General features: G+C 30.7%; 1 protein-coding gene across 13 annotated transcripts in view; it reads right to left on the reverse strand.

Moving 5' to 3' along the window:
- LOC145291306 (integrin alpha-9-like) overlaps positions 1 to 13,826 on the reverse strand; it is a 971,358-nt gene that overhangs the window by 207,541 nt on the left and 749,991 nt on the right. The gene's annotated exons all lie outside the window — the stretch shown is intronic.

The raw sequence follows: 13,826 nt of genomic DNA on the forward strand, positions 1-13,826 counted from the left end.
GATGAAAACCATTGTGTTCACCAATACATAAGTGTAGTCCTAGGTGGTTCTAATTTTGGAATAGCCACTGAAGTTCAATAATGTGGTCTCAGTCAGTTCTACGATGACTGTGTTGATGTACGACTCCTATATTTTCTGCCCCAACAGAAAAAGAACAAAAATTTAAAAAATGAGTTTAAAAAACAAAGTGAACAACTCAAGTCTCCAGGCATATGTGTGTCATGGCCCGTAGATCACAAGCGATGGGTTGGCCGTCGCTCTCTCCTGCTTGCTGTCTCCTGAAAAAAATTCTGTACGCATCAAATAATTGACTCCAGACGTAAATCTTTGGGTTTTCTTTTATAAAGATGAATTATTAAATAATTTCTGGATACAAAATTTTTTACATTTATTTTTATATTTATTTTATAATTATGAAAAGGAGAAAAAGATATATGCAATGTCTTTTTTCTTTCAACAAGCAGCCTGCTTAGATAGTGATTCAAATGGAACCTTTTTTGACAACCGATTGTTTCTTCTCCCACTCTTTATCTGACGGTCAGTGAACTGGGAGGTGTAGCATGGATGGTGAAATTGACAGTCCCGACTCTCAATTTAAACTGGATTTTTCTGCTCTCAACTCGTGAAATAAAGCTCTGCACACCCTCTTATAGGGGGGGTTGAGAATTCTGGGTTTCTCATTCAACCAATCGATCTTCATTATGTCAAACTTGGATTCGCCCTGATTGGCTTAATTGGCTAAATCACTTGTGCAAATTAATTAGGTGATTTTTCCCTACAAGAACTGATTTTTTTCACATAGATTTCCCACGTGACGAAATCATAAAAATCTTGAATCAAAGGTCATATCCAAAACAAAACAATACTATTTGACACCATGTAATGGTTCCTGCCACAAAGCAATATTATTATTAATGTTCTCGAAGTTATTTTTGCTTCTTGTATTTAGCACCTCCAAACAACAATTTAGATCAGCGAGGCCCCCGGTTGTTGCCCAATATTGTTCACATAATGAAAAGCTCTAATTCAGTTCTAATTCACCCATTAATGGTGTAATTTTCAATCATAAGTTAGTCAGGTCACACACACACACACACACACACACACACACACACACACACACACACACATATATATATATATATATATATATATATATATATATATATATATATATATATATATATATATATATTGCGAACACCAAATTGTCTCTGGGAGCTAGTTCTAGAAAATAGAGTGTATGTGGAAGCAATTTGAAGTCCAATTACTGTAATTTTGTCTTTGCAAACATCGGCTTGTGACATGGTGCATTACCTTAGTGAAAAAGTATTTTTCTTCTTTATTTGTGACCATTTTTGTCGATGTTTTTCCTTCAAACACACCATTACTGGTATATAATATTCGCTATTCTCAAGATAATTACCAAAACTGGTATATAATATTCGCTTTCTCAAGATAATCATCCAAAAATTATACTTTGCACCTCCTGAAAGATAGAGGCCAAATCTTTACCTGTTGATTTTTGTATCTTTGGTGGCTTACAACAGCTTTCGCCTTCTGTTGTCCATTCCGCTGACTGCTTATTTGACTGTTCAGTGAAGTTGTGGATCCACTTTTCATCCATTTTGATATTTTCTGAGACAACTGCTGAATTTGGTTGACCTGAACATTCAGCATTTGTGTTTGTACGATATCAGTATACCAACTCTTCATCTTTGTTTCAAATAGAAAACGTTTATCATTGCATTGCTTGAACAGTACCTTTTCCCATCAGAAGAGGATGTTTTATCAAAATATGATATTCACATTTTTTATTGTTTTGAGTATTTTCAACAATAGCGACATTTAAATAACTGTAATTTGTAAACTAATAAATCGATTTGGCTCAAATTTTGGCACATGTCATTTAAAGAGTAATACTACATTAAAGAATCATATGGAATTTTTTATTAGTAATGCCATCTATATGTCACGTCCACGACTTCTTGAGGGATGTATCAGAAGGTACGGATAATTGTAGTTTTTAATTCTTCCATGGTTTTTGCTGAATTACAGTCAAGAAAGATAAATTTACTAATGGTAAAAATAATATACTTATGTTTCAACAGATCAAATACTTTTAGTCTTATTTATGTAAAAAAATAAGTTTTATGCAATAGTATATATATCTATATATATATATATATATATATATATATATATATATATGCACGTTTCATTAAATAGCACGGACAACTCTTGCTTGTTTTTCTTGTAATCCTCCTTTTCTCTTTGTAGGGCCATTTTCCGAACGTTTTTTTTTTCGAATGAAAAAAGAAATTTCCCATAACCGCGAACGTTTTCGACCTCCATTGGTCATCCTCATGCGAGTAGTAAAAAATAAAAAATGAAAAAATATATATGAACAAATGATTGGGTACAGTAAGAAACTTATTTAATTTTCTCTTATACTGATTTATAAAAAATTGTACTAATTACATTCATTCAGAATGGCTAGGTTTTACATTCTAGACCTAGCAGAATTTACACACTTTAATTGTATAAAACAATTGCTCCTGAATGGTCTCTTACATAATTCTATTTTATTTTTTTATTATATAGGATGTAGTAAAAGCTACATTATATATATTATATATATATATATTATATATATATATATATTATATATATATATATATATTATATATATATATATATATATATATATATATATATATATATATATATATATATATATATATATATATATATATATATATATATATATATATATATATATATATATATATATATATATATATATATATTCGAATCAAAAACATCAACTTCATCTTCGTAGCACCGGTTGGATTTTTTAAAATAATAAACTTTTTTATCTTTATTGGCTAGAGAAATGCATAAACATTCTGGTAAAAATAAACTTGATTCATTTTTAGTCATTAGAAAAAATATTTTCTCGGTACGCCATACAGAGATTTATAAAAAAAAGTTCATTTAGTTTTAGAAGCAAAATATCGACTTCAGCTACATTGTTGGATTTGTAATAGAATAAATGAGTTTTTCATATGTAATTTTATGTTTATTGGTTAGATAAATGTATGAAGATTATTGTAAAAAGAAATTTTATTCATTATTATTCATCAAAAAAATATTTTCCCGGTAGGCCACACAGAGATTAATAAAAAAAGTTAATTTTATTTTAGAAGCAAAACATCGACTTCAGTGCCGTTGTTGGATTTTAAAAATAATAAACGTGTTTTTTCATATGTACTTTTATGTCCTAGATAAAAATGTAAAAATAATTTTTTTCTGTAGAAATTTGTTTTTATGACGGAATAAAATTTAGCGCACTGGCGTATATTTTGTCATATTTTTTAGCGAACAAAAATGGCGGATTGAAATCTCTTGTGCTGACGTGCTGGCGTGCCAAAAAATAATTACCCGACGATTGGTATGCCAAATAAGAAAACAGTGAATGGAGATATTAGTTAATAAAGCCCGTCCAACGTACTATTTAGAAAAGTATTCTTAACATTAGGAAGGATTTCTGTTTATTATTCTCTACCTTCCCTCTTTGAAAAAAATGTTCATATTTTTTCTCATAATTATACGCATTTAGTCGATTATTAGATTGGTTTGTGTTACTGTAAAAGAAAAACAAATTATAGATACTACTACTACTACTACTACTACTACTACTACTAATAATAATAATAATAATAATAATAATAATAATAATAATAACAGCAACAGCAAATATATAAATCCCTTTAGCTAAATCACTTTCCTAAAATGGGATTCTACATTTTTTAATGCTTGTGTTGCAAAAAGCTACATTATATATATATATATATATATATATATATATATATATATATATATATATATATATATATATATATATATATATATATATTGACTTCCAGTCAACGCCAGTTACATTTAATTGCTGATTTTCTTATCGATTTTTAAAGCATTAAAAACGTTGTTGTTTGCAATCAAAACAGATTATATTCTTTACAGAACAGAATGCATTCCCCAATTCTCTTCAATCATGTGTAACATTTTCCTTCTTGAACTTGTTCACACAATATAGTTGCAGTTTAATTGCTGTTCCTTATGTTACAGATGTTTATAATGATTCATATGTAACCAATACTTCCTATGGGTGCCATTTTAATGCATACACAAATTGTCCAACGAGAAGTTATCATGCTGTGATGTCAGAAATATCGAAAATCATGTCTTAGTGTCTTTGTTTCTGTTATGTGGAGATAGGTAACCAACCCGGAACATTCTATTTAAGGAACCGAGTTACCGGATTCACTGGACCTTTTTTAAACAGAGACTTCCCCCTGAACGTTAACCCACTTTATTTGTCTCTATGTAAATACGTAAATAAACTTCCCTTTCAGTATTCAAACCACAGTGTATATTTATTTATTCCTTTTATGGAATACTTTATTTTTGATTGTCCAAATAATAGGCCACCTTAAGACATATCAAATTGGCGACGGAGACGAGATACAAACTCAGTAAAACAAAAAAAAAAAATGAGCACCTGGTGAGCGTGAAATAAAAAAAAAAAAATTCTCAAAGAGTTTATATCCGGTGAAGGAAATACTTCTTAGAAAGCGAAAGACAAGTATTCACGCAAGTACAAAGAATTTTTATATTCTTATTGTCGTTTTTCGTTGAACTTTCTGAAAAGTTGACGTCATATCGTTTCGTTTTGAAAAGCGATTTGGAAGCGTTTTGTTTTTGCTTAATACGATAAAACGAATTGTACTGCGGAAACTGTTTTTCTGTCATAAAGAAATTCTTAAAAGAAGTTTGCGTGTATTTGAAAAAGACGAAAAGGATCTCTGAAAATTTGAAAACTATTGATATTTTGCATGGTGAATTTTTTTTTCTGTTCGAACATTTCTCAAGAGCTGACAATTTTTTTTTCGTGGCAAGATCTGAAGGAGAACATCTTATTTTTTGGAACAAAATTTTGTATACGTTGACTTTGTATTTGTGCGTTTAAAAAATGTCTTCGGAACAAATAACAAAGTTAACGAAAACGATAACTGAAAGCTTGATTGCTCAGCAAAAAAATTGAATTTCAAAAACAAATGTTGATTCAACAAAAACGTTTTGAATCACTCGTCATTCAGCAAACTACAGAGAATCGTTTATTATGTGAAACTGTGTTGTCACAAAAATCTAAAGATGGCGCATCTAGATTTTTTTCGGCAGAGGGTATAGCCAACTCTCTAGTGGAGTTCAAATATGACCCAGTACGAGGTCATACGTTCCCTGCCTATTACCCTAGGTTCGAGACGATTTTTACAAAAAGATGTGAGAAATGGTCGGACGAGGAAAAAATCACACTCCTACTTCAGAAATTGGGTACGGAGTAAAACACAAAATTTACGAATTTGAAACCGGAAGATATTTCTTTTTCGGAAACTGTTCGAATTTTATACTCGATATTTAGTGAAAGAGACAGCCTTTTTCATAGAAGGTATAAGTGCTTGAACACACAAAAAGAAGAAACTGATGATATTGTCACATATGCAGGTAAAGTCAATGCCCAGTGTGAACTATTTAAATTAATAGATTAGTCAGTTGACATGTTAAAGTGTTATATATTTGTTCAGGGATTGACAGCACCGAAGGACAAGCATTTAAAGTCAAGGATTTTATCGATTATGGAGCAAGATCCAGAAATTAACTCGCAAAAAGTGATAGAAGAATGTCAGAAATTGATAAATGTGGAAAGGGATACCACTAGGATAAAGGGAAAACTATATCTCACGTCCTAATAGTAAAACAAAAAAAGCATTTCCCAAGAACAAGGGAAAAAGTTTTGAATGTTGGAGCTGTGCGGGTTTACACTTAAGAAAAAATTGCCCTTTTAAAGACCAACCTTGTGCCAAATGTGGTTTAGTCAGACACCGAGCCTCCCAGTGCCGAACTTAACAAAATAAACACAGACAAAAATTTAAGTAAATGTGCTGTTGTCAAAAGAAGAAGTGAGACAAGGAAGTAAAAGAAAATTTGTTAATACCAAAATAAATGGTCACATAGTGAGACTACTTTTGGATACAGGTAGCGATATTTCAATTATTTATGAAGTGACCTGGAAGAGGAGTGGGTGTCCAAAGCTGGAAAAAACATTTAAAATTGCCAAAGTAGTATCTGGCAAGAGATTACAATTCATGGGAGAGTTTAATTTCAGTGTATCTCTTGGATCAAAAACTTTTTCTACAACAGTGTTAGTCGTTTCAGGAATAAATTCTTGCCTCTTCAGAATTGATTGGATCATTTTGTTTGATTTATGGGAGCTACCCATAAATTTATTTTGTAACAATGTGAGTGTAGCTGAAAAGAAAAATTCCAAACAAAATTAGGATTTTCTTACTGTCTTAAAAAATTAATACCCCAGGGTTTTTTCTGAGGGGTTAGGTATGTGTACTAAGACCGAAGTGAATTTTGAACTAAAACAAAATGTGAAATCTGTTTTTAAGCCAAAAAGAAACGTACCTTTTTCTTCAAAAGAAGATATTGAAATTGAACTGCAGAGACTGCAGGAAAATGATGTAGTCGTAAAAGTTGACTATTCTGAGTGGGCAAGCCCCACTGTACATGTTAAAAAGAAAAATAAGAGGATTCGGGTATGTGCCAAATTTTTTACAGGCCTCAATGACTGTCTTATGGATCATAGTTATCCACTCCCATCCCCTGAAGACATTTTTAAAAATCTGAATGGAGGGAAAATTTTCTCCAAAATTGATTTATCTAAGGCTTACCTTCAGGTAAAAGTCAGTGAAGAATGTTCGAAGTATTTGTGTATCAATACCCATTTAAAACTCTTCAGACTCAAAAGGCTCCCTTTTGGTTTGAAAGTAGCTCCATCGTTATTTCAGCAAATAATGGACACAATGTTTGCCGATTTAGGTTTTGCAATCGCATATTTGGATGACATTCTTATACAGAGTAGGAATGTGCAGGAGCATATCAAAACAGTTTTCCAAAGAATTGAGGAATTTGGTTTCAAATTGAGTGCCGAAAAATGTGAATTTAAAAAAAAAACAGATAAACTATCTGGGTCAAATCATTGACAGCCAAGGCAGAAGGCCGGATCCTCAGAAAACGGAAGCCATTGAGAGGATGCCAGCACCTAGCAATGTTGCCCAGTTACAATCATTTTGAAGTTTAGCACAATATTATGCTATCTATATCCCAAAAATGCATAAGTTGAGAGCACCATTGAACGAAAAGGACGAAAGTAGATTTGGTCAAAGGAGTGCCAAAGCGCATTTGAAGGGATTAAGAAATGCCTGTTATCTGATTTAGCACTGACACACTTCGATCCACAGAAGGAATTGATTGTGACATCAGATGCCAGTGATTATGGTATAGGAACAGTACTTCTCCATAGACTTGAAGAGGGATCAACGAAGCCAATAGTTTATGCTTCCAGATCACTTTTGCCTGCAGAAAGAAACTATTCTCAAATTGAAAAAGAAAGTTTGGCAATAATTTATGCAATTAAAAAATTCCATACATTTATTCATGGCAGGATGTTTACGTTGCAGACTGACCACAAGCCCTTGTTGACTATTTTTGGATCTAAAAAAGGCATACCCACTCACTCTGCAAACAGACTTCAACGATGGAGCATAATTCTGTTAAATTATAATTTTAAAATGAAGTACATTTCATCCAAAAATATTGGACATGCAGATGGACTATCCAGATTGATTCAAAAGTGGGCAGAACCTTTAGAGGACACAGAGATAGCTGCATTAAGAGAGGAAAAAGATCTCTCCGGACTGCTGTGCAACACGATTCGAGAATTACCAGTGACTCTAGATGACATCAATAAGGCAGCAGAAACAGATGAATTCAAATGTAAGAACGAAAAACCAGGTGCAGCTAAATGACAAGTCAAAGAAAGACTAAAAAATTTCGCCATTTTCGATTTTTTTTTTTTTTTTTTTTTTTTTACAAAGGCATCACCACATTATCAAGGCCCAGAGGCTACTCAAGGATAAGGGTTAAAGAATGTACAGTAGAAGTTGGTCAATATAGTAATCATTAGTAATGAAAATTTGGTAAATTTAATAACTTATATGGAACGGCTCATCAAGAACTTATTTACTTTAGACTTGAACAAAACCATATTGTAGTCAGCCGGAAAGCAGGAAAACGGAAGACAATTCCACAGGCGTGCAGTTCTAAGAAAGAAGCTTTGTTCATGGAATCTACGTTTAGGTTTAGGCACAGATAAAGAGTGGGGAAAATTATTGATAGTGTTTACAGCTAGACGAGTGTTTCTTGTGAAAGTTTAGCGAGGGGGGACCATAGATTGAAGCTCAGTTGAACACTTTCCATGAAAATAACGATACATCAGAGACAAACTCGCAACATCTCTTCTGTGAGATAGAGGTTGCAAGGAGGAGAAAAGGACATCTCCTACGAGGCTACGAAGTCTATTTTGAACTCTATCAAGGCAGGACAAGTCCTTTCTAGCAGCTCCTGCCCAGATGTGGCAACAGTATTCCATCCTTGGACGTACCTGGCTCTTATATAGATAGAGAATAGCATCAGCGGTGAGATATCTACTGGATCGATAGAAAGATTCCCCCATTTTTCCAGCGGCCTTGGCAACAGATTTGATATACGTGTTCCATTTAAGATCAGGAGTAATGGTCAAGCCCAGAAGCTTGTCAAAACTTGAGGCCTCCTGAAGACGAGAGCCAGACTTTATTGTATGCAGACAGAGTCGTCATACCGACCACACTGCAAAAGAGAATGCTAAAACAATTCCATAGCAGTCATCCAGTCATGTCTAGAATGAAGGCCTTTATGCGCGGATATACATATTGGCCTAATATGGACTGGGACATCGAAAAAATGGTAAGAGAGTGTTGAGGGTGTCAGTTAGCAGCAAAGACGCCACCTGTACAAATACAACCGTGGCCGAAGACAGATGCACCATGAATGTGGTTACACATTGACTATGCAGGTCCGTTGAATGGACATTATTTCTTAGTGGTTGTCGACAGCTTTACAAAATGGCCGGAAGTGTTTAAATGTAAACATCCGACATCGACTAGTACTATAGATGCATTAAGACGTCTCTTCAATCGTTTTGGAGTACCTAAAACTATTGTCAGTGACAACGGCATGCAATTTACCAGCAAAGAGTTTGAAGAAATCTGCAAGGCCCTATTCATATTTAACAACTGCAATATACCATCCAAAGTCAAACGGCCTCACAGAGAGATTTGTTGACACGTTCAAAAGAGCTTTAAGAAAACATCAAGGAATGGACACTGATGAGAAGAGTCTTGAAAATCTTTTGTCTGTGTACAGGATCACTCCTAACCTAAACACGAATGCCGGTTTGTCACCAGCTGAACTAATGTTTGCATGGAAAATCAAATCCGTATTTGACAGGATTTTACCAAATGCAATCACGACAACAGCAATGAGAGAAGATAACTCGACAAGGTTCTACAAACCTGGTGACAAAATGTTCTTCTTAAATTATTAGACTGGGAAAATCTTTTGGGAGGAGGAGATGATTATGAAAAGAATTGGACACAGGCTGTATTCGGTAAGAAGTAGTAAATTTGACTGTTGCAGGTATATGAATCAGCTAAGACCTCGACACACTGATGACTACAAACAGGCAGAAGATAACGAACTGCCCTTAGAGGCATTGTATGACTTTTTTTTTTAATATTCCTCTACCCATAGCACAACCTAGTCCGAGAGTAGTATCTTCTACTCCAGGTCAGAGAGTACCAGTTTCACCACCAGCTCCACCCCCTCAAACGGTGTTGAGGAGAAAAAGTACAAGGTTGAAAGGAAAAGTTAACCAACCGAGCCCCAGACCTAAAAACAAGCGGTATTAAGCCAATTTCTCCAAGGAGAAATTGGCTTGGGGGGGGGGGGTTATGTGGAGATAGGTAACCAACCCAGAACATTCTACATAAGGAACCGAGTTACCTAGGAACCTTTTTTGAACTGAACGTTAACCTGCTTTATTTGTCTCTATGTAAATACGTAAATAAACTTCTATTTCAGGGTTTCAAACCACAGTGTATATTTATTTATTCCTTTTACGGAATATTTTATCTTTGATTGTCTGTATAATAGGCCACCTTAGGACATATCAGTTTTCAGTCACATATCCTTACTATTTTTAACACCATAACAAAACCATTAAACTGCACATGACTCTAAGCTGGCTCATAGAATCTAGTTTTATTAAACATCATCTCCTCCTCTTCTTTTGCAGCCAATTTAATATTCTTCCCACCTGTCAATCCACTAATCTACTCACACCATTACTATTGTGACAGATTGGAGTTCTACGACCGCAAGTAAATAGGATTAACTAAGTATATTTACTTAGAAATTTAAGTCAAATAAAGGATGTGAAATCAGTCATCTATCTCTCCATCCTTCTTTTACTCTCTTCCTTTTCACGTTTCTTGGTACATAACTTTGCATCTTTGACTGGATTTTCTTCAACATTTTTCTGCATAAAAATACAATCCTTTTCTACCACTGATCGATTATATGACCGAAATACCGGTTGGCTGTAGATATTAGTTTGTGTTATTATTTCAACTATTTTCATACTTATCAACATTAATGCCATATGCCATATATATTTTTATGCATTCCATTTTTTTTTCTGAAATTACATATTGGCACTTTCCAAAATAATAAAGCATAAAAATTCTAACTTGTCTTTGAAATGATATTTGTTGATTTTGAATTTTTTGTGTTGATATAAATAATGGTGTAAATTTATTTGTATTAATTTATTCTACTATAGCTCTGTTTGATCTAATGGCAATATTTTAGACATGAAATGCCGAAAAGTTGACTTCTATTCTATAGGATAATTATTCTATTGACTATTTATACTTTGCCTGAATCAATAATCCTCTACAATTAGAGAGAAATCAAATATCTCCTATGGATATCTTTGAATTAAATATCCAACTGGTTTAGCAACTTAAAATATAGGCATAATGCTATATTTTTTTTTTTTACTTTTGGCACAGACGCCTACAACCAGTCCATTATGCCTATATAAAATCCTGTTTATAGCAAAAATCTCTGATATGACTCCAGTTGAAATAGATTTAATTCTCTTGGCTAGGAAGTCAATACTGCATGTGACAGTAAATTCTGGACTATAAGGATTATTATTTATGTAATAAAACCACTTTAATGCTTTAATGGTATCAACAGACTTTAATGTTTTAATGGTATCAACAGACTTTAATGTTTTAATGGTATCAACAGACTTTAATGTTTTAATAGTATCAACAGACTGTGTATGTTACAGACTACGGTTTGTTATTTACTGAATGAGAATTATCTATACCTCCAGGACGATCTCGAGTTGGAGAGTTTTTTTATAGGATAATGTTCCTTTAGCCATTAGATCAGCTAATAGAATGAGAAAACTAACAAAAAAATACAGCACAATCTATTTCCTAGATTTAACTTTTGACCTATTGACTAACACATATGAACCTTACCATGAACTCAATTAAAAATGTCGAGAGATGTATTATTAATTTTATATTACCTAATGTAGCTAGAAAAATCGCCAATATATCATCTAACAACTTATTCTTGTTTGTTATTGTTATGCTTTAAGAAATTTAGATTATGAGCCAAACATTATTTAAATCTTTTAAACTCAACACAGACTCAGTATTAATGGTGTAATTAGCACACACAACTGGTGTATTTATGCTAGTATAAACACCTGCAAACTATCAAATCTAAATGGCAAATACAGGTGGTGCACATGTATTTGTTTCAATGTGTGTTTTTTTAGCAAAAATGTCAAAACCAATATCCCTAAGATGGTTTTTAAGACCACTGAAGACAGTTTAAAAGTGCCATTCAAGTATTTAAAATAGGCAGTATTTTGAAATGGCAAATGATTAAACAGAGATTATATAAAACCTTAGACAAGTACTGTGCACTAGTTAGGGATGAAGGCTTTTTTATCATTAAATACAAAATAGTTGAGATATTATCACGTTGTATACATAAAATCTTGTCTAATTATAACCAATTTGAAGTAACTTAATCTTGAACTAGTTACCTAAACTTGCTCTCTTTCCCACAATTTGCAAATTTAAGATTGAGTTCCTAGTGTAGAGTTTATATTATCTTTTGCTAATAAATTTACCATTACCAGATTGCTGATTTGATTTTCTTGGTCTTATGTGATATGTTATAGATACGGAATTTTCTAATACTTTTGTTGTAACATATATAACTTTCCACCTAGCCAATCAAACCATTTATTTTTTTGAGTACTGATATTATCACTTTGATTTAATTAAACTCTGTATATTAAAAACTTCTTTTCTGTCAATTTATAATTTTATCTAACAATTGTTCGTTTATCAACACATTTTAGATTTGTAATCCCACAGGTTTACCTTTTACCACTTTGATATTTATGATTACCTCCACGTAGAAACTTTATATATTCCATTTGTATATTAATATTTAGCTAGTATAATATTAACCCCCTCTATATTAGCTCTATTTAGATTTTTTAATTTGCTATACTTTTCCTTTCTTGATTTGGTTATTTTCTTATTATTTTTTATTAAATTATTGTTTATTGAAATTATGTATTATTATTATTATTATTATTATTATTATTATTATTATTATTATTATTATTATTAATCATTTAATACATCTATTGTTTTATTTTTTATTATTTTAATATATTTTTATTACATATTTTAAAAATATATTTTTATTTTTAAATATTAACAAAATGTTGTTTTACTCTTCATATTTAATTTTAATGCTAGATTATAATTTTAATATTAAGTTATACCTTTCTTATTTGAATTTTTGTTATGTTTTTAATTTTTATAATTATTTTAATTTAATCAAGTTTATAATTTAATCAAGTTTATAATTTAATCAAGTTTATAATTTAATCAAGTTTATAATTTAATTAAGTTTATAATTTAATCAAGTTTATAATTTAATCAAGTTTATAATTTAATCAAGTTTATACTTCAATCAAGTTTATAATTTAATCAAGTTTATAATTTAATCAAGTTTATAATTTAATCAAGTTTATAATTTAATCAAGTTTATAATTTAATCAAGTTTATAATTTAATTAAGTTTATAATTTAATTAAGTTTATAATTTAATTAAGTTTATAATTTAATCAAGTTTATAATTTAATCAGGTTTATAATTTAATCAAGTTTATAATTTAATCAAGTTTATAATTTAATTAAGTTTATAATTTAATCAAGTTTATAATTTAATTAAGTTTATAATTTAATCAAGTTTATAATTTAATCAAGTTTATACTTTAATCAAGTTTATAATTTAATCAAGTTTATAATTTAATCAAGTTTATAATTTAATCAAGTTTATAATTTAATCAAGTTTATAATTTAATCAAGTTTATAATTTAATTAAGTTTATAATTTAATTAAGTTTATAATTTAATTAAGTTTATAATTTAATCAAGTTTATAATTTAATCAAGTTTATAATTTAATTAAGTTTATAATTTAATCAAGTTTATAATTTAATTAAGTTTATAATTTAATTAAGTTTATAATTTAATAAAGTTTATAATTTAATCAAGTTTATAATTTAATCAAGTTTATAATTTAATTAAGTTTATAATTTAATCAAGTTTATAATTTAATTAAGTTTATAATTTAATCAAGTTTATAATTTAATTAAGTTTATAATTTAATTAAGTTTATAATTTAATTAAGTTTATAATTTAATCAAGT

Source organism: Euprymna scolopes, chromosome 12, assembly GCF_053919585.1.
Source record: "Euprymna scolopes isolate OS-2025 chromosome 12, ASM5391958v1, whole genome shotgun sequence".
In the NCBI taxonomy this organism is placed as follows: domain Eukaryota; kingdom Metazoa; phylum Mollusca; class Cephalopoda; order Sepiida; family Sepiolidae; genus Euprymna; species Euprymna scolopes.